This window comes from Aquarana catesbeiana, linkage group LG08, assembly GCF_042186555.1.
Source record: "Aquarana catesbeiana isolate 2022-GZ linkage group LG08, ASM4218655v1, whole genome shotgun sequence".
In the NCBI taxonomy this organism is placed as follows: Eukaryota; Metazoa; Chordata; class Amphibia; order Anura; family Ranidae; genus Aquarana; species Aquarana catesbeiana.
The window spans coordinates 98,811,282-98,834,391 of record NC_133331.1 but is presented as its reverse complement, the minus strand read 5'-3'; the positions used below and the strand labels follow the sequence as shown (position 1 = coordinate 98,834,391).

Genomic DNA, 23,110 nt, shown 5'->3' with positions numbered 1-23,110 from the left:
ACCACTGAGATGCTCCTCTAACGCAGGAATTCTTTGAGGAACAAATGAGTCAGGCAACATGGATAGTTGGAAACCATAATTTGCCGTAAACGGAGACAATCCTGTATTGACGGCACTATTGTGAGCAAACTCTGCCCAAGGTAAGAGGCCTGACCAGTTGTTATGGTGGTCAGAAATACTGTATAGCAACGTAGAAACTGCTCCAAGACTTGGTTGGCTCGTTCTGCGGCCCCATTGGACTGCGGGTGAATCCCCAACTGTGCACAAAAGGTTCGCCAAAACCTCGAGACAAACTGGCTACCCCTGTCCGAGATGATAACCTTGGGTAGCCCATGTAATCGAAATGATGTGGGCAACTTCTTAAGTGAAATACAATGTGTGTGACATTTTCGAGAACCGGTCAACCACCATAAGGATAACTGTGTTGCCCTGGGAGTTGGGTAACTGCACAGTAAAATCCATATACAGGTAGGTCCAAGACCTCTCTCCATTGGGTATCGGTTGTAGGAGGCTTATAGTTACATAGTAGGTGAGGTTGAAAAAAGACACAAGTCCATCAAGTCCAACCTATGTCCTGGTGTCTTACTCTGTGCACACATGGAACAAACAGCTATGAAGGTAGCTACACCGGCGCTGAGGCTAAGCCACCAGAATTGTTGTGAAATAGCCCAAATGAGTTGATTCTTCCCTGGGTGGCGAGCAGCCTTGGGAGAATGGTGAGTTTGGAGCAAAGCAGTGTAGAGACTTTCAGGGACAAAGCAGCGGCCACAAGTTTTCTCGGGAGGAGAATGGATCTGAGCGGCAAGAATTCTGTCACTCAAAGGTGAAGTGAGACTGGTACGAACAGTAGCCAGAATATGATCGGGAGGTATCACAGGAACCGACTCCATCTTGGAAGCGGAGGAAAATTGTCACGACAATGCATCAGCCCTTAGCTTCTTAGTACTGGGTAAGAATGAGACTATGTAATTGAAGCTTGACAGAAAAAGAGCCCATCACGCCCTTCTGGAAGATTTTGCATCAAACAAGAATGTGAGATTCTTATGGTCAGTCAAAAGGAGGACAGACACGGTGGTACCTTCGAGGAGATGCCTCCATTCTTTAAGAGCTAAAAAGATAGCTAACAATTCTCTATCCTCAATCTTGTAATTGCACTCCACAGGAGACAATTTATTGGAAAAGTAGCCACAAGGATGCATAGCGCTCTCAGAGGTAGGACGTTGAGACAGAAGGGCACCAACTCCAGTCTTGGTTGCATCAACCTCAAGAATGGAAGGTAACGTTGGATCAGGATGTGCCAACACGAGAGCTGAAACAAAGGCAGCCGTGAGAGACTTAAAGGCTTTAATGGAATCTGGATACCACTTCTGCAGGTTACCGTTCTTTCTGGTCATATCAGTCAGGGGTTTGACCAGAGAAGAGAAGTTCCAAATAAATTTCCGATAATAATTGACAAAGCCAAGAAAACATTGTAGCGGGTCGTGGCCACTGTAGAACTGCAGATAGTTTCTCTGGGTCCATCAAAAAACCGACAGTAGAAATGACATAACCCAGAAATGTAATCTGTTCACAATGGAACTCGCACTTCTCCAACTTACAATATAGGTTATTATCTCTCAGCCTCTGTAGCACGAGAGACATCTGTGTAGTGGCTCTACAGGGATTTAGAATATATGAGGATATCGTCGAGATAAACCACCACACATTGCTGCAACATATCTCGGAGGACATCGTTGATGAATTCCTGAAGAGCTGCAGGAGCATTGTAAAGACCAAATGGCATTACGAGGTATTTGTAATGCTCTGGCCTGGTATTAAATGCAGTTTTCCATTCGTCCCCCTCCTTGATCCTCATGAGATTGTATATCCCTCTCAGATCGAGCTTCATGAAAACCATTGCTCCCTTGACGGAGTCAAATAATTCCATAATCAACGGAATCGGATACGCTTTTTTAATTGTGAAGGGGATTGAGGCCCCTATAATCGATACAAGGTCTAAGCTCACCACAAAAAAGAAGCCAGCACCAGCAGGAGACGAGAAAGTGCGCCGGCAACATACTCCTCCATGGCTTTATCCTGCGAGACAGACAAAGGGTAAACCTGGCCATGAGGGGGCATGGCAACAGGTGGAAGGTCAATTGCGCAATCATATGACCGGTGTGGAGGCAAACTACTGGCTTGACCTTTGTCAAAGACATCACTAAATTCGCAGTGCTCCTCTGGCAAGGAGGAGGATGATGAAGAGGTGACCAAGACCTTAGCCTCTTTCTGAAAACATGTTTTACTGCATTGTGCCAACCAGGAAAGTACCTCAGCATGAAGCCAATCAAAAGAGGGGTTGTGCCATTTTAACCAAGAATAATCATCGGGTAATGAGGTGAAGAAATAACTTGGAATTGGATTATCTCATGGTGAAGAGCCCCTACGACCATGGTCAACGGAGCAGTCTCATGAGTCACATGGGCAGGCCGTAGAGGTCTCCCATCAATGGCATCAATGGCAAGTGGAGTGACACAAAGCTGAAGCGGAATTGAGTGCTTAGACACAAAGGCACTATCTATGAACAAGCCTGCAGCCCCAGAGACTGACTAGAGCCTGTGCCTCGATGGACGACTCAGACCAAGAAAGGGCAACCGTAAATAAAGGCTCATCTTTCAGGATAACTGGGGACGTAACTATGCTGCCTATGGTCTGCCCCCTACAGGACCTCAAGGTGAGGGCGTTTCCTGGATGGGTAGGACATGACATTAAAAAGTGTCCTGCCTGGTCACAATAAAGGCACAATCTCTCCCTCCTCCTAAAGGCCCTCTCGCCCACAGAGGGAAGTGTAAAGCCCAACTGCATGTGTTCTAATTCACTGGCAGACTCGATACCAGGAGGCATGGGAGGTGAGGGAGGCAAGGATGGTACTGCAAAGCTCGGAGCCAAATGCACAGCAGGCTTATGCAAGCACTCCTTAAAGGAAGGTTTCTCTCAAAGTCTGGAGTCAATAAGGATGGCAAACGTGATCAACTTCTCCAAAACTTCTCAGGCTGCTATCTCATCTTTGATGTTATCCGAGAGACCATGAGAAAAAACAGCCAGGAGGGCCTCATTATTCTAAGCGACCTCTGCTGCCAGAGTACGGAATTCAATGGTGTAATCGGCAACAGTTCTCATACTCTGTTTGATGGACATGAGACTCTTGGCAGCAGAAGTGGAGTGTGTGGGAATGTCAAATACCCTTTTAAAGGAAGCCACAAACTCATGGTAATTCAGGACAATGGGTTTTTGCATCTCCCATAGAGTGTTTGCCCAGGCCAAGGCTCTATCAGAAAGCAAAGAAATAATGAAGCCTACTTTGCTTCTGTCCGTGAGGAACACCTGGGGCAGCATCTCAAAGTATATCTCAACCTGGTCGAGAAAACCTCTGCATTGAACTGGATCACCCCCAAATTGCTGGGGAAGCGGAGCGGAACCAGACATACCTCTTATAGAGGTAATTTTTCGAGGCAGGTGCCTGCACAGAGACTGGAGCAGAAGCAGGGATGAGCTTGTACCGGAAAAGCAACAGTGTGACACAGACCACAGCATCCAGGTGAGCAGTGTGAATTAGTAGCGTCTGTAACGCCATGGCAAACTCATCCATGCGGTGATCCTGCTCATCTAACCTGGAAAAAATATTACCACTAGGTGGATTACCTGCATCTTCTGAATTCATGGCCTTCGCCTACTGTCAGGAACCATGAAACAGATGGAGACAGAAACTAAAAACAATATATGACCTATTATGAAAGAGGTGAAATGGTTTCACACAACAGCAGGCAGCAGATACGTGTTTGCAAAGGCACTAAGGACCCAGATGTCATAAAAAGGAGAAAAACAGCCCACTAAAGAGCTGATGTCTCATCCATTAATCCCATAGAAGAAAGCTATTGAGTCCCATTCCTCTGCTGATGGTAGGCATGAGCCGAACACGGTTCACACCAGAACCTGCGAACGGACCGAAAATTCGCACAAACGTAAGAACCCCATTGACGTCTATGGGACTCGAACGTTCGAAATCAAAAGTGCTCATTTTAAAGGCTAATTTGCATGGTATTGTCCTAAAAAGGGTTTGGGGACCCGGGTCCTGCCCCAGGGGACATGTATCAATGCAAAAAAAAACGTTTAAAAACGGCCGTTTTTTTGGGAGCAGTGATTTTAATAATGCTTAAGGTAAAAAAAAAAAAAGTGAAATATTCCTTTAAATATTGTACCTGGGGGGTGTCTATAGTATTCCTGTAAAGTGGCGTGTGTTTCCCGTACTTAGAACAGTCCCTGCACAAAATGTGATTTTTAAAGGAAAAAAGTCATTTAAAACTGCAGCTTTAATGTAATGTCGAGTCCTGGCAATATGGATGAAAATCAGTGAGACAAACGGCATTGGTACCCCCCAGTCCATTACCAGGCCCTTTGGGTCTTGTATGGATATTAAGGGGAACCCTGCACCCAAATTAAAAAAGGAAAGGTGTGGGGCCCCCAGGCCCTATATACTCTGAACAGCAGTATACAGGCGGTGCAAACAAGACAGGGACTGTAGGTTTGTTGTTAAGTAGAATCTGTTTGTAATTTTGAACTGGTACATTTTTAACATGTTTAACTCCAGCCAAAAAAACTATTTTAAGCTTTTTGGAAAACCTAGGGAAGGGTTATCACCCCTGTGACATTTATTTTGCTGTCTGCGCTCCTCTTCAGAAGATTTCACCTCACTTTTTGTCCCAATGACAAATGTTTTTTGAAAATTTGGGTTTTTTTTGTAAAACAAGAATTGGTGATAAAGCATCAGTGGAAAGGAGAAAAGTTTTTCCCATATTAACTCTTACAGGAGAGTATTTCCCTTCCTAGGGGTAGATTTCATCTCACTTCCTGTTGTCTCCTTCCGTTTGCAAGTAGAAGTCGTTTGTAAGATGGATGTTTGAAAGTAGGGGCCTGCCCTATATACTCAGCAGAAATTTGGGCCTTAGGTGGTGTTGTCGCCACAACACTGTAAGCCCTCACAGGGCCCTGCTGTGAAATATTAGATCAAGAATTGTAATTACATGCCCCTGTTGAACAGGGGTAGAAAAATTGGGCCTTTGGTGGTGGTGGTGGTGCTGGTGCCACAACACTGTAAGTCCTCACAGATACTCTTGGTGGGCGCAGAAACGGGCCCTGCTGTGAAATATTAGATCAAGAATTCTAATTACATGTCCCTGTTGAATAGGGGCTGAAAAATTGGGCCTTAGGCACTGGTGCTGGTTCCACATCACTGGAACCCCTCACAGATACTCTAGTTGGAGCGCAGGAACTAGCCCTGCTGCAAAGAATTGCATCAAAAATTGTAATTACACGCCCCTGTTAAAGAGAGGCTGAAAAATTGGGCCTTAGGCACTGGTGCTGGTGCCACAACACTGCAACCCCCCACAGATACTCTAGTTGGAGCGCAGGAACTAGCCCTGCTGCAAACAATTGCATGAAAAATTGTAATTACACGCCCCTGTTAAACATAGGCTGAAAAATTGGGCCTTAAGCACTGGTCCTGGTGCCGAAACACTGCAACCCCTCACAGATACTCTAGTTTGAGCGCAGGAACTATCCCTGCTGCAAAGAATTGCATCAAAAATTGTAATTACACGCCCCTGTTAAACAGGGGCAGAAAAATTGGGCCTTAGGCACTGGTACTGGTGCCACAACACTGCAACCCCTCACAGATACTCTAGTTGGAGCGCAGGAACTAGCCCTGCTGCAAAGAATTGCATGAAAAATTGTAATTACATGCCCCTGTTAAACAGGGGCTGAAAAATTGGGCCTTAGGCACTGGTGGTGGGACTGGTGGCACCCAGAACCAAAAATGTTCTTACAAGCTATCATCATGATCATTAAGGAGGAAGAGGATAATTACTCAGTATAACAGGATAGTCACTCAGCATCAGCATAGGCAGTCTTTGAAGGGATCTGACATTTCAAAAAAAATTTTTCGGTTACATCAGCATCAGGTGCTTGGTAGCTGGTGGTGATCCAAGACTGATTCGTTTTTATAAAGGTCAGTCGATCGACCAAGTCGGTGGACAGACGCACCCTGTGATCGGTTACAAAGCCTCCAGCAGCACTGAATGTGCGTTCCGAAAGAATGCTGGATGCAGGACAGGCCAGTAGCTCAATTGCATACTGTGCAAGCTCTGGCCGGTGATCCATCCTCAAGACCCAGTAACCCAGAGGATTTTCGGTGGGAAAGGTGTCCAAGTCAGATCTTGCCCCTAGGTATTCCTGCACCATGTAAAACAGACGCTGGCGATGGTTGCTGGAGCCGATCATACCTTGGGGCTGTGGACTAAAAAATTGTCTGAATGCATCGGTCAGACGTCCACCTTCTCCACCGCTCCTTCTTTGACTGACTGAAGCCTGAGCAACACGTTGTCCAGAAACAGGAGTTTGTAACCTCCCAGTCTCTGGGAACGCGTTGCACAGACTTTCTGCAAGGCCTCCCGAAGATGTTTCATCCTGTGCTCCCTCTGTGACGGCAAGATAAGGTCCGCAACCTTACCCTTGTAATGTGGTTGAAGGAGGGTTGCCAGCCAGTATTGTTCCTTATCCTTGATACCATGAATACGAGGATCCTTCCGCAGGCTTTGCAGGATCAGGGAGGCCATGCAGAGTAGGTTTGCTGAGGCATTCGGTCCGGAGTCCTCTGGGTCACTAAGGACGTCATGATCCGCAGCCACCTCCTCCCAGCCACGTACAAGTCCATGTGTTTCTTCGGACTCTAAATGATCCCTTAAAGACTGCTGCTGATGCTGAGTGCCAGGCTCCACCTCCATACTGACACAATCCTTCTCCTTCTCCTCCTCCTCCTCCTCGTCCTCTTCCTGTGTGATCGGCGGACACGCAGGAACACTGTCTGGATAAAGGGGGCCTTGATAGCTAAGGAAGTCCTCCTCTTCCTGCCTCTGTTCTGCCTCAAGTGCCCTGTCCATTATTCCATGCAGCGTGTGCTCCAACAGGTGGACAAAGGGGACAGTGTCACTGATGCATGCACTGTCACTGCTCACCATCCTCGTGGCCTCCCCAAATGGTGACAGGACAGTGCATGCATTCCTGATCATGGCCCACTGGCGTGGGGAAAAAAAAACAAGCTCCCCTGACCCTGTCCTGGTGCCATAGTCGCACAGGTACTCATTGATGGCCCTCTGCTGCATGTGCAGCCGCTGTAGCATGGCCAACGTTGAGTTCAACTTGGTGGGCATGTCACAGATTAAGCGGTTCTTGGGCAGGTTAAATTCCTTTTGGAGGTCTGCCAGCCGAGCACTGGCAATATATGACCGGCGGAAATGCACACAGACTTTCCTGGCCTGCCTCAGGACATCCTGTAAGCCCGGGTACCTCCCCAAGAACCGCTGCACCACCAAGTTAAGGACATGAGCCAAACAGGGCACATGGGTCCTTTGTCCCTGTCGGAGGGCGGAGAGGAGGTTGGTGCCATTGTCGCAAACCACCATTCCTGCCTTAAGTTGGCGTGGCGTCAACCACCTCTGAACCTGCCCCTGCAGAGCTGACAGAACCTCTGCCCCAGTGTGGCTCCTGTCCCCCAAGCACACCAGCTCAAGCACCGCATGGCATCTTTTGGCCTGCATACTTGAGTAGCCCCTTGAACGCCTACGGAGCACCTCTGGTTCCAAGGACAAAGCACAGGAAGAGGCCATGGAGGAAGAAGAAGCGGAGGGAGTGGAGGAGAGAGGTGTGTCAGAATCATTAGTAGTGGCATTTTGGAGGCGTGGTGGCGGAACAACCTCCAACACTACTGCACCTTGTCCTGCATCCTTCCCGGCTGCCAGCAGAGTCACCCAATGCGCCGTGAAACTTAGGTAACGTCCCTGTCCATGCCTGCTGGACCATGAGTCAGGGGTAATATGCACCTTACCGCTGACCGCCCTGTCCAGCAAGGCATGGACATTGCCTTCCACATGCCGCTAGAGAGCCAGAATCGCCTTTCGTGAGAAAAAGTGGCATTTGGGTACCTGCCACTGAGGAACCGCACATTCCACAAACTCACGTAAGGGGGCAGAGTCTACCAACTGAAAAGGTAGCAGTTGAAGTGCTAGCAATTTTGCCAAGCTAGCATTCAACCACTGGGCATGTGGATGGCTGGGAGCAAACTTCTTTCGGCGGTGCAGCAGCTGGGGCAGGGAAATTTGCCTGGTACAATCTGACGTCGGTGTACCAAAAGCAGATTGCCCACAAGTACTTGGCTGTGACACACCTAATTCTACACCTTCATTCTTCTCAGTGCAGGTCTCAGAGAGGACTGAAGGTATAGTGGGGTTGGAGATCTCAGCTGATGAGGAGCAAGGAGAGGTCCTTATTGTTCTTTGGTGTGGGTCTTATAGATACGCTTGCCAACGAACTGCATAGCAGGTCAACATATGTCTGGTCAAGCATGTGGTGCCCAAGCGGGAGATGTTTTGGCCACGTGAGATACGCTTGAGAGATATGTTGCAAATAGCAGCGGTGTGATCTGATGCACTCGTCTCAAAAAAGGCCCACACCAAAGAAATTTTGGAATAACGCACAGAGACAGCAGCGCCCTGCACATGCGGAGCTTTGCGGTGTGATGCAGTCAGTGTGCTGCCCTTAGGCTGGCCCCTGGAGGGCATCCTGCCTCGTTGGTGATGTGCCTCCTCCTCCTCTCTCCTATCAGGCACGTTGAGTCAGTGACCTCATCATCCCCTCCCTCCTCATCACTGGAGCAAACCTGGCAGTATGCTGCAGCAGGGGGAGCATGACTGCCAGATTGCTGTCCTTCTTGGGCACCCCCTCTGTCCGTGCTCACGTTACTGCCTTCATCTAGCTCAGTATCATCATCAGAGCCTTCTAAACGCTGGGCATCCTCCTGGAGCATGTACCCAACACTGTGGTCAAACAGTTCGAGGGACTCCTCAGGAGGACATGGTGGGGCTAGGGAAGGAGTCACTGATGCCATTGAGCCAAGGGAAGAGGCCGCGTTGGAAGCTGCTTTGCCAGACAAAGCATGGGTGAGAGAAAGGGTGAGAGAGGATGAGGTGGATGAGGACGGCTTGGTCATCCACTCGACCAAGTCTTCTGCATGTTGCGGCTCAACACGGCCAGCTGCCGAAAAAAAGGCCAAACATGTCCCACGGCCACGTGCTGATGAGGATGTACCGTCACCATGACCAGCACTGTTGCCTCTAGACACAGAGCCTGCTTGCCCTCTTTTATTGGCTTGTGATTGTCTGCCTCTCCTTGTTGGCCTTCCAGACATACTAATGGCCTGCAGTGAGATGTAGCTGCACTAAGCTGGGATATATATATAATGATACTGAAGCTAGCAAAATCAACTGCCTGCCTGTAGTATGAGAACACCACCAATCTTATACAGGTAGCTTTAGATGAAAACTGTGCAGAGGTCGGACTACACTAACTTGTAGCTTTAGCTGAACACTGTGGAGAGGACGCACTACACCAACGTTAAAATAATGTAGCGGCCTGCGGTAGTGATAGGATCAGGAAAATGCCACCAACCTTCTACAGATAGCTTTAGCTGAACACTGTGCAGAGGTCGAACTACACCAACGTTAAAATAATGTAGCTGCCTGCGGTAGTGATGGAATCAGGAAAACACCACCAACCTTCTACAGGTAGCTTTAGCTGAACACTGTGAAGAGGAGGTACTACACTAACGTTAAAATAATGTAGCTGCCTGCGGTAGTGATAGGATCAGGAAAACACCACCAGGCTTCTACAGGTAGCTTTAGCTGAACACTATGCAGAGGACGCACTACACTAACGTGTAAATAATGTAGCTGCCTGCGGTAGTGATAGGATCATGGAAAACACCACCAACCTTCTACAGATAGCTTTAGCTGAAAACTGTGCAGAGGACGCACTACACTAACATTAAAATAATGTAGCTTCCTGCGGTAGTGATAGGTTCAGGAAAACACCACCAACCTTCTACAGGTAGTTTTAGCTGAACACTGAGAAGAGGACGCACTACACTAACGCGTAAATAATGTATCTGCCTGCAGTAGTGATAGGATCAGGAAAACACCACCAACCTTCTACAGATAGCTTTAGCTGAACACTGTGCAGAGGACGCACTACACTAACATTAAAATAATGTAGCTGCCTGCGGCAGTGATAGGATCAGGAAAACACCACCAACCTTCTACAGGTAGTTTTAGCTGAACACTGTGCAGAGGTCGCACTACAGTAACGTGTATATAATGTAGCTGCCTGCGGTAGTGATAGGATCAGGAAAACACCACCACCCTTCTACAGGTAGCTTTAGCTGAATACTGTGCAGAGGTTGCACTACACTAACGTGTAAATAATGCAGCTGCCTGTGGTAGTGATAGGATCAGGAAAACACCACCAACCTTCTACAGATAGCTTTAGCTGAACACTGTGCAGAGGACGCACTACAATAACGTTAAAATAATGAAGCGGCCTGCGGTAGTGATAGGATCAGGAAAACACCACCAACCTTCTACAGGTAGCTGAACACTGTTCAGAGGACGCACTACACTAACTTGTAGCTTTAGCTAAACACTGTGAGGAGGACGCACTACACTAACTTGTAACTTTAGCTGAACACTGTGCACTACACTAACTTGTAGCTTTAGCTGAACACTGTAAGGAGGACGCACTACAATAACTTGTAGCTTTAGCTGAACATTGTGCACTACACTAACTTGTAGCTTTAGCTGAACACTGTTCAGAGGATGCACTACACTAACTTGTAGCTTTAGCTAAGCACTGTGCAGAGATCGCACTACACTAACTTGTAGCTTTAGCTGAACACAGTAAAGAGGACGCACTACACTAACTTGTAGCTTTAGCTGAACACTGTGCACTACATTAACTTGAAGCTTTAGCTGAACACTGTTCAGAGGACGCACTACACTAACTTGTAGCTTTAGCTGAACACTGTGCAGAGGTCCCACTATACTAACTTGTAGCTTTAGCTGAACACTGTGAGGAGGACACACTACACTAACTTGTAGCTTTAGCTGAACACTGTGCACTACACTAACTTGTAGCTTTAGCTGAATACTGTTCAGAGGACGCATTACACTAACTTGTAGCTTTAGCTGAACACTGTGCAGAGGTCACACTACACTAACTTGTAGCTTTAGCTGAACACTGTGCAGAGGTCACACTACACTAACTTGTAGCTTTAGCTGAACACTGTGCAGAGGTCGCACTACACTAACTTGTAGCTTTAGCTGAACACTGTGCACTACACTAATTTGTAGCTTTAGCTGAACACTGTTCAGAGGATGCACTACACTAACTTGTAGCTTTAGCTTAACACTGTGAGGAGGACGCATTACAATAACTTGTAGCTTTAGCTGAACACTGTGCACCACACTAACTTGTAGCTTTAGCTGAACACTGTTCAGAGGATGCACTACACTAACTTGTAGCTTTAGCTGAATACTGTGCAGAGGTCGCACTACACTAACTTGTAGCTTTAGCTGAACACTGTGAGGAGGACGCACTACACTAACTTGTAGCTTTAGCTGAACACTGTGAGGAGGACGCACTGCACTAACTTGTAGCTTTAGCTGAACACTGTGCACTACACTAACTTGTAGCTGAACACTGTTCAGAGGACGCACTACACTAACTTGTAGCTTTAGTTGAACACTATGCAGAGCTCACACTACACTAACTTGTAGCTTTAGCTGAACACTGTGCAGAGGTCACACTAAACTAACTTGTAGCTTTAGCTTAACACTGTGAGGAGGACGCACTACACTAACTGTAAATAGTCTAGCTGCCTGACTGTGGTACTAATAGGATCAGAAGAACACCAGCAATTTTCTTCAGGTAGCTGTAAATACTGTAACAACACAAGCCTGCCTGTCAGTAGGAAGATAACAGGAACGGATCTAGCTAAACTGAATACAGTGTATATATATATATATATATATATATATATATATATACACACAACACCTGGGATGCATATATATACACAATACACTGTAAGTGCAGCTAACTGACTGACTGTCCTGCCTAATCTATCTAACTTAAATCAAATGACACTGTCTCTCTGTCTCTGTCTCTCAACGCCGGAACACACTACACAGGGCCACCGTGCAGGCAGCCTTATATAGTGTGGGGCGTGTACTAAACCCCCTGAGCCATAATTGGCCAAAGCCACCCAGGCTTTGGCCAATTACAGCTCTCTCTGCAGACGGCGCTGTGATTGGCCCAGCATGCAGGTCATAGTGCATGCTTGGCCAATCATCAGCCACAATGCACTGCAAAGCCGCAGTGAATTATGGGCCGTGACATGCCACACGAATTTGGCGCGAACGACCCATATCGTTCGCAATTTGGCGAACGTGAGAACAGACGATGTTCGAGTCGAACATGGGTTCGACTCGAACACGAAGCTCATCCCTAGCTGATGGGTTAATCAGAGTACCAGGCTGTGCAATATAAGTAGATATACACAAAGTTAATTTCTGTATAGATTCATACATAGCTGTGATATGTTGTCAATCAATTACACTTTCTTACAATACATCAGGGACATGCGGCGAGGTTAGTGGCTGGTGAGGCAATGCCTAGTATCAGAGCCAGATACACACAGGTTACATACGCCGCGATCCTTATGCCCCGTACACACGGTCGGATTTTCCGATGGACAATGTCCGATCGGAGCGTGTTGTCGGAAATTCCGACCGTGTGTGGGCGCCATCGGACATTTTCCATCGGATTTTCCGACACACAAAGTTGGAGAGCAGGAGATAAAATTTTCCGACAACAAAATCCGATCGCGTCAATTCCGACCATGTGTGGCCTGTTCCGACGCACAAAGTGCCACGCATGCTCAGAAGAAATTCCGACACGGGACAGCTCGTTCTGGTAAACGTAGCGTTCGGAATGGATACAGCACTTTCGTCACGCTGCAATGTTCAAAATGGTTTAATACAGCGCACTCTCTTCTTCTTTATAATGTGACAAGAATTAAGTAGTTTTGCTGCTCATATTCACACACACTTCTCACAAACTTATTTCGTTACTATTTATCGGGATTCCCTCAATATATTTTGATTTCTCACATCTGACAACAACATTTTTAGTTTTTTTTGGACTTTAATGTAGATTCTTTTTTTTTTTTCACACAGGAGAGTAGAATTTACCCAAAAAAAATTTAGTAAGGGCTCACAACTAAACAAAGAGGGAGGCAACGCTGGAGAAACTGCAGAAGTTTGGTGAAGCCTGGGACCCCCAGGGCAGACATCAATTATTTAAAAGCAAAATTGGTGGCCTGAGCAGTCCATATCATAAGGGAGGGCAGTCTGGTCCAGAAGTCCCAGAGATCCGGAAAGCAGCAGATGACATCTGTGTCCCCAGGCTGTGGTCATACGAGAGACTGCATCTTCTGTCAGACCAGACTGAACCCAGGGCAATCACTCTTTGGTCTTCCTTCCACGCTTCCTTACAGGCTTTGGCTGTGGTGGTGGAGTTGTGGCAGCAGGAGGAGGAGGAGGAGGAGGAGGAGGATCGCCCCTCTCAATGACATCCGTCTTGTGTGTCAGTTCCCCACTCTCCCCCTTACGAAGGACTTTATAAATCAGGTCCTCAGAGATATTGCGTTGACCCTCCTGCATGCCCTGCAATTTTGTGGCAGCCATGCAGGCAAAGGCCTCTTCAGGACTGGGGAAGGCTCTGAGGGACGCAGAAGCCTCCTGGATCAGCCTGTACGCTGAATCCTGCACAGGACTCGGAGTGGCCTTCCTGGCTCGTTTATATGGCAGGCGGAGGGGAGGGACCTGAGACTCAGTCAGGCTGCGACTTGTCCCAGGCTTCTCTTGGCTGCCACTTAGCCCCGCCTCCTCCTGGCTGCCACTAATCCCCGCCTCCTCCTGGCTGACACTAATAATCCCCGCCTCCTCCTGACTGCCACATTCCACAGCCTCCTCCTGGCTGAGGTCTTCCTGTGTATGAAAAAGGGACATAGTTTTAGTTTTTTATTCATCAATCACACACAATTTTCACCTCCTGACTGCTGCAAATTGAATGTTAACAAATATAACAGACTATCCTTCTGAGCCCAGCAGTTTTCATTCTTTTCCCAATTTTGGGTGCCCACTACTGTCTATTGATATGTAAAGCACTTTTTTTAATCAGCAATTAGTGATCAATAATAACATCTAATAAACATCATTTATTTATTGACCAGAAATCTGTAGAAGAATGCTATACCTGACTCCAGCTGGGCTCCTCCACTTCTTCCTGGCTGGAAGGCCCAGGTTGGCCATCGGAAGCCTCAGCTGGGGTGGAAGGAAGAGTGGAAGGAAGAGTGGAGAGGGATTCCCTGACTTCAGTGTGGTCTGACAGAAATCGCAGTCTCTCATAGTACCACAGCCTGGGGACATAAACGTCATCTGCTGCAGCTCCGGACCTCTGGGAATCTGTGACCTTCTTGCGCTCCCTAAGATAAGTGCTCCTCAGGCCACCAATTTTAGCTTTCAAATAAGGGATGGTTGCTGTGGGGACCACCGGCTTCACCAACTCCAGCAGTTTCTCCAGCGCTGCCTGCCTCTTCTGTTTGTGATTATAGTGGGGGTGTCTCACTTGCCACAGGCAGGGCAGCTCCCTGTACTTGTCTATGAACAGGGGCAGGAAATTGTGGTCGTTGAACCCATCCATTTTCTCTGTAAGACACAACACAAGACAAAGCCTAATGTCAGGCCAAACTCCCCTAATCTTGTTACAATATAGGCTTCCATTTCGAAGCAGTATAGGCCCAAGTTTAGATCCTACCTTCGTTAGCACGATCGGCGTCTCCGATGCTCCTTCCTCCGCTCACAGATCGTACGTAAGACGCGCGCGTTACGATTTATACACACTGCGCATGCGTATAACTCCGCCCGCCCCTGACGTTCTTTCTAGTCTATTCCCCGCCCCTTTTCGTTCGGCGCAGTGGGGGAAGAGCGTATGGCGGATAGACAGCAGGATCGTGCTAATTGTAGCAACGAGGAGGAGGAGGAGGAGGAAAGGCTGGAGCCTGAAACATCCTGATCCAGAAGGAGATTAAAGGACTCAAATATGTCCTTTGGGGAGATGTTGGAGATGGTGGACATCCTGAAGAAGGCCGACTATGATGGAAAGTATGGGTGTTACCCCAACCCCAATGTCCGCAAGGCCAAGATCATGGCGAAAGTGGTCAGGAGTCTGCACCGGAAATTCGGGGTACGACGATCGAAAGATCAGCTCAGGAAGCGGTGGTCGGACCTGAAATTACGAGAACACGAGCAGTACAGAAAGATCCGGAGATTGCTGCAAAAAAGTAAGTAGTTGTACTGTGTTCCTATTCTTTATGTTTATTACGTTCGTGCTGCTCCATGTGCTTTTAGGAACTGTTGTACAGTGTAAAATGGCAACTTTCATGTTCATGGGCACATTATTCATTCGGATCACACATTGTTATTTCGGACGATAAAATACCATTGTTTAGGCCATATGCATTTGGCCACCATTTTGACGCCCTATACTTGTCTTCAAAGAATTGGGTTGTGTAGATGGCTTTGTTACTAGAATGAAATGCAAACTAGATTGTGTGTAAGGAGAGGACACTGAGCAGCTGTTTTCACATCTGGACACTGGAGCACTAGTGTGGGACACAAGAACACCATTTTTATTAGGGGGGCCACACAGGTGCCCCAGCGTATACTATAGGGGGGGCTACATCTGTGAAGCTTTTACCAAACAGGTAAAGTATTGCAGCTTGACAAAGGACACTAAAAAAGCTACATCTTGGAACTCTGCTAAAATAGACAATTGTACCCCACTTCCAAGCAATGTTTCATCTTTATAGTTCTGACATTAAATATCTGTGTGCTAATTATACCATTTTTGTTTTACATAGGGGAGAAAAGACTCGGAGGACACCCCTCATCCGAGGAGACCAGAGGCCCCCCCCCTCTGGAAGAAGGGGAAATCCACCCAACACAAGATGAGCAGGAGGATGAAGACGTGGTGGAAGTAGTCACCACAACAGGTGAGTGTCTGCAACCACAGGCTCAGATAAGAGATGGATGGCGGCATATTTTTTAGACCTAATTTATTTTGGGTTTCCTCTCTTTTTAGGTGATCCTGAGGTTGTGGATCCAGATCCTTTCACATCCGAAAGTGCCCAGATCCTGATCGGGGAGATCATGGGGTGTAATTTACAATTGGAAAACATCAAGCAAAACATCAATGATGTTATTCCAAAATATAAAAACATCATTGATGTTTTGGGGCGAGTTTAAAACCCCTCCAAATCACTTTCTTCTTTTGTGTGCTACAATGTGCTAAATGTTTTTGTGATTTTTCCCAAAGCCAAATTTGGAGGATGCACACAGTGTGTCAACATGTGCTATCTGCCATCACGGGAGATCAATGGACGCGTTTTGGGGGTGCAACACCTTCCTCAATAATAAAGTAGCGGTGAGGAAGGGCTTTCTCCCCCAAAACACATCCCTTGATCCCCCATGATGGCAGCTAGCACATGTTGACATTGGAAAATTTGTGTGCATCTTCCAAATTTGGCTTTTCCAGGGGTGATTTCCCCTCCATCTGAACGCAATATCAAACACAGTTCCTAAATACTCATGTCTGATATTGCCTTCCAGTTCTACCAAATGTGAACTTTGTAAGATCAAGATTTGTGTATTTCTTGTGGGTTTTACACAGGCCTGTTTTCTATAAAATGCACATTTTGATTTTGGATAATGACACCACAAAAATTGTTACACAACAAACATGTTGGTTTGTCAGAAAAACCTTTGGTAAATGCACATGTGATTGTGCAGGTATTAAAAAGATTGTTCATCAAGAATGTGTGGATTATTGTCTCACGCTACAACACTTTTGGGGTGATGTAATTGTTGTTTTATGAGAAAATGGGGGTTATTTCCTAAGGGGAAATCCACTTTGCACTACAAGTGCAGTTTCAGTGCAGTTGCAAGTGCACTTGTAGTGAAAAGTGTCTTTGCATTTAGTAAATAACAGCCAACAGTGCTTTGTATAAGGTTACACAATCATGACATTTTCTGCACTCCACACATTTCTGTCAGGGTCAGCTCAAACAAACACAAGCAGTAAATGTCCACAAAGAAGAGCCTGGGGGGAGATGCCTGTCGAGAACTTGAGGTCCTGCAGGCTTCTCCCTGTGGCCAAATACCGCAAGGTAGCGACCAACCTCTGCTCCGGAGTGATGTCTTGCCTCATGCAGGTATCCTGCCTGCTAATATAAGGGGTCAGCAAAGCCAACAAACGGTGAAACACGGGGTCCGTCATCCTGAGAAAGTTCCTAAAATCATCAGGATTATTCTCACGGATCTCACGGAGCAAAGGCATATGAGAGAACTGGTCACGCTGAAGCAACCAATTCTTGGTCCATGAACTCCTCCCCACCCTGTTCATGGACTGGACTTGTGTCAAGGTCAGGAACCCAACACCAAGCCCCCGCACAGCACGAACTGTACGAGGAGTACGCATACGAAACATGGCTAGAAAACGGTCGGCTGCTCAGAACGAAGTAACAGAACGCACTGAAGAACAGCAAGGCCTGTGAAGAGCGACCTGAAAAACAGCAACGAGCAGGCAAGATCACACAGAAAACTCTGATACGAACTGACTGCACGCACTGAAGAGCAGATACAAACCCGCAAGCACAAACTGAACAGCAGAAAACGATCTGAAAGCCACGAGTCTGAAAAAGCGTGAATCGTCTCTCACCAAACTTTTACTAACACGAGATTAGCAAAAGGAGCCCAAAGGGTGCCGCGCTTGGTTCTGAACCGGCCTTTTCTAGTCTCGTCGTACGTGGTGTACGTGACCGCGTGGTTGTCGATCGGAAATTCCGACAACTTTGTGCGACCGTGTGTAAGCAAAACAAGTTTGAGCCAACATCCGTCGGAAAAAATCCTAGGATTTTGTTGTCGGAATGTCCGAACAAAGTCCGACCGTGTGTACGGGGCATTAGAGCGAGAGCAAAAATTCTAGCACTACACCTCCTCTGTAACTCTAAACATGTAACCTGTAAAAAAAATTTAAAGCGTCTCCTATGGAGATTTATAAGTACTGAAGTTTGGCTCCATTCCACAAGTGTGTGCAATTTGAAAGTGTGACATATTAGGTATCTATTTACTTGGCATAACATCATCTTTCACATTATACAAAAACGGGCTAACGTTAGTGTTCTTTTTTTTATTCATGAAACAGTTTTTTTCCCCCAAAAAAGCGGTTAAAAAAATTGCTGCGCAAATACCGTGCGACATAAAAAGTTGCAATAACCACCATTTTATTCCATAGGGTGTCTGCTAAAACAATATATATAATGTTTGGGGGTTCTGAGCAATTTTCTAGCAACAAAAATTATGATTTTTACATGTAGGAGAGAAGTGTCAGAATTGGCCTGGGTAGCAAGGGGTTAATTACCATAAGTAATATAAAATAATTATTATGTATTGTTTTTAAGGTAATTTACTATATTTTCAAAATCTGTACTCAAGCAGGTGGCTTAACAGACAAATTACTGAAGTTTGAAGTTATAACTTCCAAACAGTAATTTCACATTAAATAGATAAATAATTATGTTATAACATATAGCATATAAATATGATTTAGCTTGAATAAAACAGTACCTTTTCAGCAGGATTGTGGGTAAATCTCATACACATAAACCCATGTTTTTTCCTTGTAGTTAAGAGGGCTGGGCTGGAAGGGAGCATTTGTCTTTTGGACACATGCCCCTTCTATGACACTGCAGTGAGAGGCGTGCCTCCACTGCAGCATTTTTATTGGACAGCTGGGACCAGTGGTACTTTACCATTGGTCCAAGACTCCAAGCTGTTGAGCTCAGTTAGGGTTGCCACCTTTTCTTCAAGCCAAACCCGAACACTTTTGCGGTGCACGGCAATTTTTTTGTAGTACATGCTATATGATTGTAAAATACCTTGGGTTACCCAAAGAGAGTAGTAATGAGGTGTGCTACAGTGAACAGTGGCTGTGGCCCAATTGCATTAACAGTGGGGGGGGGGGGGGGGACTTAAAGGGGCATGGTTAAATAAAACAAAAGCATTAGTGTACCCATAAAATATGATTCAATTAATAAAAGAAATGTCAGTTAAAATATGAAAATAGCCTACCTTAAAAGCGGACACTGTCAGCCAGTAGCGCAGTGGACGGTGTCAGTAGGGCAGTGGACGGTGTCAGTAGGGCAGAGGACGGTGTCAGTAGGGCAGAGGATGGTGTCAGTAGGGCAGAGGACGGTGTCAGTAGGGCAGTGGACGGTGTCAGTAGGGCAGTGGAAGGTGTCAGTAGGGCAGAGGACGGTGTCAGTAGGGCAGAGGACGGTGTCAGTAGGGCAGAGGACGGTGTCAGTAGGGCAGTGGACGGTGTCAGTAGGGCAGTGGACGGTGTCAGTAGGGCAGTGGACGGTGTCAGTAGGGCAGTGGACGGTGTCAGTAGGGCAGTGGACAGTGTCAGTAGGGCAGTGGACGGTGTCAGTAGGGCAGTGGACGGTGTCAGTAGGGCAGTGGACGGTATCAGTAGGGCAGTGGACGGTGTCAGTAGAGCAATGGACGGTGTCAGTATGGCAGAGGACGGTGTCAGTAGAGCAGTGGACGGTGTCAGTAGGGCAGTGGACAGTGTCAGTAGGGCAGTGGAAGGTGTCAGTAGGGCAAAGGACGGTGTCAGTAGAGCAGTGGATGGTGTCAGTAGAGCAGTGGACAGTGTCAGTAGGGCAGTGGACAGTATCAGTAGGGCAGTGGACGGTATCAGTAGGGCAGTGGACGGTGTCAGTAGGGCAGTGGACGGTGTCAGTATGGCAGAGGATGGTGTCAGTAGAGCAGTGGATGGTGTCAGTAGGGCAGTGGAAGGTGTCAGTAGGGCAGTGGATGGTGTCAGTAGAGTGGATGGTGTCAGTAGAGCAGTCGACTGTGTCAGAAGGGCAGAGGACGGTGTCAGTAGAGCAGAGGACGGTATCAGTAGGGCAGAGGACGGTGGCAGTGGGGCAGTGGACGGTGGCAGTGGGGCAGTAGACGGTGTCAGTAGGGCAGAGGACGGTGTCAGTAGGGCAGAGGACGGTGTCAGTGGGGCAGAGGACGGTGTCAGTGGGGCAGAGGACGGTGTCAGTGGGGCAGAGGACGGTGGCAGTAGGGCAGTGGACGGTGTCAATAGGGCAGTGGACAGTGTCAGTAGGGCAGTGGACGGTATCAGTAGGGCAGTGGACGGTGTCAATAGAGCAATGGATGGTGTCAGTATGGCAGAGGACGGTGTCAGTAGAGCAGTGGATGGTGTCAGTAGGGCACTGGATGGTGTCAGTAGGGCAGTGGAAGGTGTCAGTAGGGCAGAGGACGGTGTCATTAGAGCAGTGGACGGTGTCAGTAGAGCAGAGGACGGTATCAGTAGGGCAGAGGACGGTGGCAGTGGGGCAGTGGACGGTGTCAGTGGGGGCAGTGGACGGTGTCAGTAGGGCAGAGGACGGTGTCAGTAGGGCAGAGGGCGGTGTCAGTAGGGCAGAGGACGGTGTCAGTGGGGCAGAGGACGGTGTCAGTGGGGCAGAGGACGGTGGCAGTGGATGGTGTCAGTAGGGCAGTGGACTGTGGCAGTGGACGGTGTCAGTAGGGCAGTGAACGGTATCAGTAGGGCAGTGGGCGGTGTCAGTAGGGCAGAGAACGGTGTCAGTAGGGCAGTGGGCGGTGTCAGTAGGGCAGAGGACGGTGTCAGTTGAGCAGTGGAAGGTGTCAGTAGGGCAGTGGAAGGTGTCAGTAGGGCAGTGGAAGGTGTCAGTAGGGCAGAGGACGGCGTCATTAGAGCAGTGGACGGTGTCAGTAGAGCAGAGGTCGGTATAAGTAGGGCAGAGGACAGTGGCAGTAGGGCAGTGGACGGTGGCAGTGGACGGTGTCAGTAGAGCAGTGGACGGTGGCAGTAGGGCAGTGGACGGTGGCAGTGGACGGTGTCAGTAGGGCAGAGGACGGTGGCAGTAGGGCAGTGGGCGGTGTCAGTAGGGCAGAGGACGGTGTCAGTAGGGCAGAGGACGGTGTCAGTAGGGCAGAGGATGGTGTCAGTAGAGCAGAGGATGGTGTCAGTAGAGCAGAGGACGGTGTCAGTAGAGCAGAGGACGGTGTCAGTAGAGCAGTGGATGGTGTCAGTAGGGCAGAGGACGGTGTCAGTAGGGCAGAGGACGGTGTCAGTAGAGCAGAGGACGGTGTCAGTAGAGCAGAGGACGGTGTCAGTAGAGCACAGGACGGTGTCAGTAGAGCAGAGGACGGTGTCAGTAGAGCAGTGGATGGTGTCAGTAGGGCAGTGGATGGTGTCAGTAGGGCAGAGGACGGTGTCAGTAGAGCAGTGGATGGTGTCAGTAGGGCAGTGGAAGGTGTCAGTAGGGCAGTGGATGGTGTCAGTAGAGTGGATGGTGTCAGTAGAGCAGTCGACTGTGTCAGAAGGGCAGAGGACGGTGTCAGTAGAGCAGAGGATGGTGTCAGTAGAGCAGAAGACGGTGTCAGTAGAACAGTGGACGGTGTCAGTAGAGCAGTGGACGGTGTCAGTAGAGCAGTGGACGGTGTCAGTAGAGCAGTGGATGGTGTCAGTAGAGCAGAGGACGGTGTCAGTAGAGCAGAGGACAGTGTCAGTAGGGCAGAGGACGGTGTCAGTAGAGCAGAGGATGGTGTCAGTAGAGCAGAGGACGGTGTCAGTAGAGCAGAGGATGGTGTCATTAGAGCAGAGGACGGTGTCAGTAGAACAGTGGACGGTGTCAGTAGAGCAGTGGATGGGGTCAGTAGAGCAGAGGACAGTGTCAGTAGAGCAGTGGACGGTGTCAGTAGAGCAGAGGACGGTGTCAGTAGAGCAGTGGACGGCGTCAGTAGAGCAGAGGACGGTGTCAGTAGAGCAGTGGACGGTGTCAGTAGAGCAGTGGACGGTGTCAGTAGAGCAGTGGACGGTGTCAGTAGGGCAGTGGACAGTGTCAGTAGGGCAGTGGACAGTGTCAGTAGGGCAGTGGACAGTGTCAGTAGGGCAGTGGACGGTATCAGTAGGGCAGTGGACGGTATCAGTAGGGCAGTGGACGGTGTCAGTAGAGCAGAGGACGGTGTCAGTAGAGCAGAGGACGGTGTCAGTAGAGCAGAGGACGGTGTCAGTAGGGCAGAGGACGGTGTCAGTAGGGCAGAGGACGGTGTCAGTAGAGCAGAGGACGGTGTCAGTAGAGCAGAGGACGTTGTCAGTAGAGCAGAGGACGGTGTCAGTAGAGCAGAGGACGGTGTCAGTAGAGCAGTGGACGGTGTCAGTAGAGCAGTGGACGGTGTCAGTAGTGCAGTGGACGGTGTCAGTAGAGCAGTGGACGGTGTCAGTAGAGCAGTGGACGGTGTCAGTAGGGCAGTGGACGGTGTCAGTAGGGCAGTGGACGGTGTCAGTAGAGCAGAGGACGGTGTCAGTAGAGCAGTGGACGGTGTCAGTAGGGCAGTGGACGGTGTCAGTAGGGCAGTGAACGGTGTCAGTAGGGCAGTGGACGGTGTCAGTAGGGCAGTGGATGGTGTCAGTAGAGCAGTGGACTGTGTCACCCGGTGAGAACTGTATATATGGATGGTGTATGGGGGGTGGAGAACAGTATCTATAGATGGTATATAGGGGGTGGAGAACTGTATATATGGGGGGACTGTATATATGGATGGTGTATGGGGAGAGGACTGTATATATGGAGAGGACTGTATATATGGGGGGGGGACTGTGTATATGGGGGGGGGACTGTATATATGGATGGTGTATGGGGGGGAGAACTGTATATATGGGGGGGACTGTATATATGGATGGTGTATGGGGGGGGAGAACTGTATATATGGGGGGAACTGTATATATGGATGGTGTATGAGGAGGAGAGAGAGCTATATGGATGGTATATGGGAGGGGGCCGGCAGAACTGTATATATAGTGCATGGTGGGGGGAGGGGGGTGTATGTATGTATAGTGGGGGGAGGGGGGGTGTATGTATGTATGTATGTATAGTGTATGGTGGGGGGAGGTATGTATGTATGTATAGTGTATGGTGGGGGGAGGGGGGTGTATGTATGTATGTATGTATAGTGTA

At 48.3% G+C, this 23,110-nt stretch overlaps 1 protein-coding gene across 15 annotated transcripts in view; it reads left to right on the top strand.

Annotated features, from left to right (window-relative positions):
- The window catches only part of LOC141105954 (scavenger receptor cysteine-rich domain-containing protein DMBT1), a 150,924-nt gene that overhangs the window by 27,544 nt on the left and 100,270 nt on the right, over positions 1 to 23,110 (top strand). The gene's annotated exons all lie outside the window — the stretch shown is intronic.